The sequence below is a fragment of the Saccostrea cucullata genome, unplaced genomic scaffold (assembly GCF_032062105.1).
Source record: "Saccostrea cucullata isolate Sc308-1 unplaced genomic scaffold, CSIRO_AGI_Scuc_v1 ctg1495, whole genome shotgun sequence".
Lineage (NCBI taxonomy): Eukaryota > Metazoa > Mollusca > Bivalvia > Ostreida > Ostreidae > Saccostrea > Saccostrea cuccullata.
This window is the reverse complement of record NW_026923034.1, coordinates 24,607-32,471: the sequence shown is the minus strand read 5'-3', so window position 1 is coordinate 32,471 and position 7,865 is coordinate 24,607.

Genomic DNA, 7,865 nt, shown 5'->3' with positions numbered 1-7,865 from the left:
ATTTTAAAGGATGTGTGTGTATACCGTGTTTACTGAACTGAACATGTATTTTTTGTTATTTTATGAAATCGATCAATGTTCGTTATCTTTAACTATTATGTATAGAATTAATATTTTGATATTTTGTGATCTTCTTCAGATTATTATTTATTATTGTATTATCCCTCTACTACCCAGTTAACAATTTTGTTTAAAATGGAGTTAAGTGCAAAGTTCTTTTCTTTTGTAGAGATATATCTTTTCTTACTTACTTTTACATAATTCTGTTTTGTCATTTTTGCAAAGAACAAAATAACATCCTGTTTAAAAATTCTTTATGAATGAGGGTCATTTTAAGTGGTCTACTTTAAATTTTATGCCCTTTTCCTATGATTTTAAGATTAAATGCCAATATATCAAATGTAAAGTTGTGTCTCGTGGAAACTTTTTTTATTGCTTAATTCACCCCAATATAAACGTTTCTACAGTACCTGGTCATAAATGAGTAAATATTTCATTTTTCCATGAAATACTTCATTGTAAAATCCAATTATATAAAATATTAATGCAGTGATATTTCTGCCTAAAACACCATAAAATGCATAAATTTCTGTAGCTTCCACACATAAACGTAATTTAAATTAATTTCATCTGCGGCCATTACGATGATATCAAAGGTCTAGTGGAAAATAAAATTTTAAGACTGATTTATGATAATTTGAGGTTAGTAATTGTTGTCTTGACAAATTTCAATTTATTCAGCGTTCAAAAAAAGCTGAACTTTTTTTTGACTACCTCTAAGTCGAACAGAGAGTTTTGGACCGATATTTAAAGACAGACGATATACGTACCTCAATAACATATTTGTTTTCTAAAACTTTTCTCATTGAAGTATTACTTACGGAACATGTTTACTCGTAAAAAATTGAAGTATCTTACTAGTTATTTGTGCTAGATACCAGAGGATGTTTGTTCCTATAAAATCATTTTGGGAAAAATAATTTGCCAGTATCTCATTTTTTAGTGTTTCAATTTTTAAAGACAGTTAGAAATCAGTTTAGAAATAGGAGTTGGATTAAAATTCTAAATATTTCCCATACAATATAATACTAAGATACATGTATGTAAAACAGGTATTTGAGGAACGTATCGTCGGTCCTTAACTCCCAAGAAACCGACTTTTAGGTTAGTATATACGGTAATATTTAGTATATTACATAGGCAATTCCCATCTTAATTGTTAACAGAAATCTACTTAACTATAAACGAAACGTTATGTTTATTGTAATTTATTTATTGCTCAGTATAAAAATCCTGTGGCATATTACCAAATGTACAATAATAGTTACATATCAAATGAAAAGTTGTACATATGAATAAAAAGTAACAATGATATTATATGACAGGAATCATACAACTGTCCTTTACATATATAAAAATGCAACAAATACGATATGCATGTAAAGTTTACATATAACATACAAATTAATAATTGGCAGTTCCTCATTTTAAAAGCATTTAAAATATATTTTCCAAGGTTACAGAGTTCTTTGACATTATTAGCACTAATGAGCTGTATAAATTTTAACACAGAAGGATTACTCAAATAATATTTCTTAATGATTTTTTTCAAGAGTACGTATTTAGGACAAATTAGTATAAGATGATATTCATCCTCTATATCTTTATGTGATTTACAAATTAGACAAAATCTTTGGTCTCTTTGGGTATTTTGGTGCCTACCAGTTTCAATTGATTAGTTGTGTGAGGAAAAACGAATTTTAAGAATACATCTCTCAAACATTTTTGAATAGGTTTCACAAAGTAAAACTGTAGACAGAAGTTATTAATCAAGTGTTTATATGTACTACACTAATACACTTTGACACTTTGTCCATATTACATTCTTTTAAAAATCTAAATGATTTTTTTTTCTACTAGTATATCCGGACCCTTAAGATGACCCCACACTTCACATCCATAATTCAAACTACTGCTTCTATATGTGTCAAAAATGTTTATAGTAAAGTAGATATTTTTTAACAATTAAATTACCATTAGGATGGGTACGTCCCTAACAAAAACATACTATAGTAAACTATAGTTTACTATAGTTTACTGTACTAAATCGAAATTCCAAAGTTTTCAACATAGTAAATCAAAGTTCCAAAGTTTTTACCATAGTTAATCAAAGTTCCAAAGTTTGCATCATAGTAAATCAAAGTTTCAAAGTTTTCAACATAGTAAATCAGAGTTCCAAAGTTTTCACCATAGTAAATCAAAGTTCCAAAGTTTTCGCCATAGTAAATCCAAGTTCCAAAGTTTTCGCCATAGTAATTCAAAGTTCCAAAGTTTTCGCCATAGTAATTCAAAGTTCCAAAGTTTTCGCCATAGTAATTCAAAGTTCCAAAGTTTTCGCCATAGTGAATCAAAGTTCCAAAGTTTTCGCCATAGTAATTCAAAGTTCCAAATTTTTTTAGTATATCTTAACAAAGTTCCAAAGTTTTTACTATAGTCTATTTATTATTTGTAATTATTTTATCAACTTAAATATTTTAATTATTAATAATTTATAACAAAAATTGAATATATTTGAATAAAAACTGCTTATTAATCGGTGAAAGAGACTACCAGTATTTTTACATTAAAACAATATTGTAATGACCTGGGGTAGAATTTAATTAATTAGTTTATTTTTTTTATCATTTAATTGTGTCAACAATTATTGGGAATATCATCTGGGTGGATTTTATTATGCATTAATGACACTACTACATTTTAGTCCTTTGATTATTTACTCAACGTGGAATTGTCTATTTTTAGCACATTTGACATACTTGTTGTTTGCATTTATACAGGAAATCCTATATTCTATGAATTCATATGCATACCTTCAAAATCTTTGCATGTTTCTGTATTTTACTTGATTATTTATGAGTCAAATAAGCGCTTGACATAGCCATAATTACACACGATTGTTGGAGTCTTGGAAGTTGTTTACATCCCGCCGACATCTTATTTGTATTAGCCAGAGTTTCGTATTTGAGTAAGCTGTATTTTGTTATACAATTCAATGTTACGATTGTTTGTGAATATCCACAAAATTAATGTTTGAATGTCTTACTATGATTTATCAAGAGATTTTATGTTAAAAGTGATTTTATGGTAGTTACAAATTTTTACTATGACAGAGCTATTTGAATATCGTCTGCTATACGATTGCAGTTTTCTATCATGAAATACGCGTTTAATTCACATGGATTGTTTACTTACTTATTATAGACAAATCTTTTGTAATCCATATTTATTGGTTATTTTGTCTTTTCACATTCTAATTTCCTTTTGTAGTTATTATCCTCGTTGTACGGCAGCCTTGTTTGACGTTGTTTGACACTGTTTGACAGATCTATGTTTGTACAGCGCCGTACAGGGCTGTGATTGGTTGAGTGACACCGTACAGCTTTTTCATTGGTCAATTTGTATCACATGACTACTTTCGAAGGTTATAAATATAAGTGCCTCGCAGATTATTTTCAGATTAAGTTGCATCGGCAACATAGGGCAGTAGAGCCTAAACCTAGGTGAGACAACTGTAAATTATCTCCCAACACACTGGACACCTGATGTTATATTTTTAGAGTGTTTTAATGCCAAATCAACTTTATTACCATTTTTATCCTTGAAAGTACGGTTGACACTGTGGGACAAAATGAATATTAATTATCTATATGTATCCAATATAGATGTTTGTTTACCTATTGTTATTTCCTGTTGAATGATCAATTAATAAACCAATTATTAAACTGATACCAAGCCTTGTCCTTACTGAGAAATATGAAACAAGAAATAAGGAGTGACCTTGAGAAGTATTGTGTGTAATTATTTTGTACAGCCCCCATGTCAGGATGGCCATCCGTGGGGAGCTTACAATTTTTTGTGTCAGAAGTGGGATGCCTGTTTTCCAAAAGGCATCCAGTGATACAAACCCATTCCTTGTCCAGTAACCGCTCAGCTGTCCAGTGTGTTGGTATAACATGTACATAGTGTGTTTGTTAACTTATAATTTTAGGTTTTACATTTTTATTAATACTAGTAAGATGGCAACGGCTCAATCCCCAGACCCTGAAGTGCAATTTCGTGTTGATGATGATGAGTTAGGCCAAGGTGACCAGTTCTTTGACTCATCCCCCTCCCCACGACGTCCAGAGAGACCTAGCCATAGCCCAGTTCCTGATGTTGAACCAGAGCTTTGCAACAAAGATAGATTTGTACCATATCCAGAAAATTCCCCTCCTCCCAGAATGCAATATGATAGATTGAATGATGTGACTAGACAGTCCCCTGACACTAATTTAGTTGTAAAGCCAGAGTCCTATAATGGTAAAGATGACTGGGATGAATACATCTCTCATTTCCAAGATTGTGCTGAGTTAGGCAGATGGTCTGACCGCACTAAGTTACTTTTCCTAGCAGCGAGTCTTTGCGATCAAGCCAGAACTTACTATATGGGTTTAGCCCCTGAAGAGAAAGAATCCTTTCAGTCCCTTGTTCACAAACTTAACCAAAGGTTTGGTAGTACTAGAAACCAGAACAGATGGCTTTCTAAACTTGAGATGAGACAACGCCTTCCAAGTGAGTCCATAGCAGAACTGGGTGATGACATCAGGCAGATGGCACAAAGAGCATACCATAATTTAGACCCCTTAGCTCAAGAAGCATTAGCTCTTAATCAGTTGTATAAAGTTATCTCCCTTGAAATGAAGTGCAGGTGCATTGACAAAGATTGTCAGACGGTGGCCGAAGCAGTAGATGTTATTGAACGGTACGAGTCAATTCTTGGGGATAGTTCCGAAAAGCGCAAGTTAAATGTTCGTGCAGTTGAATCAACCGGGAGAGCAAAAAGGTCATTTGATGAGCAGAAGCCTGAAAAAGAAGTAAACAGCGAGATTAACTCCATTCTTCAAAACCTTATTTTAAGATGAGATCGCCTTGAACAGAGCTCCAATAAGAACCATAGATCCTACCCAGCACACAAAAACTGCTATATATGCGATTCACCAAATCACTTCATGAGAGCTTGCCCTCACAGGCTCCAGGCATACCAAAACCAATATCAACAAAAATTCAACCAAACCACTGTACCAAGCCAAAGCCAAAAGTAGACTTGAGTGGAGGATATACTTATGATTGATACTGGATGCAGATATTTTTTTTTAAATTTTTACTTTTGTATTTTGGTGCTGGTGGAGGGAGGTACGGATGTGCACGGTCTATGGCCCGCTTCAGTAGGTGGAGGGAGGGGACGGATGGTGCACCATCTATGGCCCACGCCTCTGATGTAGGGAGGTGACGGACGCGTGCAATCTATGGCCCTAACCAGAGGTAGGCACCGAGATGTACCTGGCCAGTGCATCTCATGGGTGTAACCAGTTGATGATTTAAGCTAACCTGCATCCAGCTATTTCAAAGAAAATAAATTTAAGTTGATTGCTGCAGTTGTTCTTGTTATTTATTAATTTTAGAGGTGGCGACATCAAATCCTTCCCTGTATAGAATCCTAGATCCTCCACTCATTAATCATAGTTACCTCTTCTGTCTTCAATTCCTTGTACCTAGCCAAATCCATTGATACATGTAGCCAGAGGAGAAAAATCCAAAGCCTGTACTCCGACCATACCACCTCACTGCCCCACATTCCAGTGGTTCCCTTAACTCGATCCATTGCCTGCCATCTATCTGACAGTCCCCACCACCCACCCAATTGGCTTCCAATAGTATAACCTTTCCAAACACCATATCCAGACCTGTACCATGTCCATCCCAGAAATTTCCTGTCCAAGTTCCTCCCTTCCAACCATAGGTCCACTAGCCACTAGAGCCCGGTCCCTGCTTGCCAAGGGCTGTATGCCACTTCCACTACCAACCAGGAGACGGTGAGACAAAGAGGAAACCATTGCCTTAGTACCCAGAAATGTTTCTGTGCCCTGCTATCCAAAGGAATTGGGTCCATTTCCACTGGTGGAACTTGCAGCCCTTACTCTAGGGAGAATCCAGCCAGGTGGATCGTGCATCCACGCCTCTTGGACAGTTTAAATATTTGGCCTTGCCTTGAGCGCTTATGTTGTCTCCATGGAAGTTGACAGCACCCCATCTTTGGAGTCGAGAATGTCCTGGCGGGCGCCTTGGGAACATCGCTGCATGGTATTTGCTGAGGTAGGAGGATGGAATAGTGGTGGATTTCCTAGAGCGTGGAAGCAGCCAGCGGAAGAGACGTTGGGACGATTATGATTTTCACCTGCATAATTGACGCCGCTGGAATTCATCTAAGTTTTAGTGATTATATCAGGAAGAAAATTAACATTTATTGACTATTAGTGCCTGAATTATGAATTTATATGTGTGTTTTCCTATATTGTGCAGAAATGCTTGTATTGAGGATAATTCAGGAGAATTGAGAGTTTCGGGTGGGGGAAGTGTAATGACCTGGGGTAGAATTTAATTAATTAGTTTATTTTTTTATCATTTAATTGTGTCAACAATTATTGGGAATATCATCTGGGTGGATTTTATTATGCATTAATGACACTACTACATTTTAGTCCTTTGATTATTTACTCAACGTGGTATTGTCTATTTTTAGCACATTTGACATACTTGTTGTTTGCATTTATACAGGAAATCCTATATTCTATGAATTCATGTGCATACCTTCAAAATCTTTGCATGTTTCTGTATTTTACTTGATTATTTATGAGTCAAATAAGCGCTTGACATAGCCATAATTGCACACGATTGTTGGAGTCTTGGAAGTTGTTTACATCCCGCCGACATCTTATTTGTATTAGCCAGAGTTTCGTATTTGAGTAAGCTGTATTTTGTTATACAATTCAATGTTACGATTGCTTGTGAATATCCACAAAATTAATGTTTGAATGTTTTACTATGATTTATCAATGGATTTTATGTTAAACGTGATTTTATGGTATAGTTACACATTTTTACTTTGACAGAGCTATTTGAATATCGTCTGCTATACGATTGCAGTTTTCTATCATGAAATACCTGTTTAATTCAAATGGATTGTTTACTTACTTATTATAGACACATCTTTTGTAATCCATATTTATTGGTTATTTTGTCTGTTCACATTTTAATTCCGTTTTATAGTTATTATCCTCATTGTACGGCAGCCTTGTTTGACGTTTGTTTGACACTGTTTGACAGATCTCTGTTTGTACGGCGCCGTACAGCGCTGCGATTGGTTGAGTGACACCGTACAGCTTTTTCATTGGTCAATTTGTATCACATGACTACTTCCGAAGGTTATAAATATAAGTGCCTCGCAGATTATTTTCAGATTAAGTTGCATCGGCAACATAGGGCAGTAGAGCCTAAACCTAGGTGAGACAACTGTAAATTATCTCCCAACACACTGGACACCTGATGTTATATTTTTAGAGTGTTTTAATGCCAAATCAACTTTATTACCATTTTTATCCTTGAAAGTACGGTTGACACTGTGGGACAAAAATGAATATTAATTATCTATATGTATCCAATATAGATGTTTGTTTACCTATTGTTATTTCCTGTTGAATGATCAATTAATAAACCAATTATTAAACTGATACCAAGCCTTGTCCTTACTGAGAAATATGAAACAAGAAATAAGGAGTGACCTTGAGAAGTATTGTGTGTAATTATTTTGTACAGCCCCCATGTCAGGATGGCCATCCGTGGGGAGCTTACAATATCTTGTACTTTGTTTTATTTCGCAGCACAGTTAAGGTTACCGTAAGGAGGTGGGGCCTAATTTGTACGGGAAATGTTTACTATGACATCACACATAATATAAGGTCTTCAAAATACCACGAAATGAACTTATT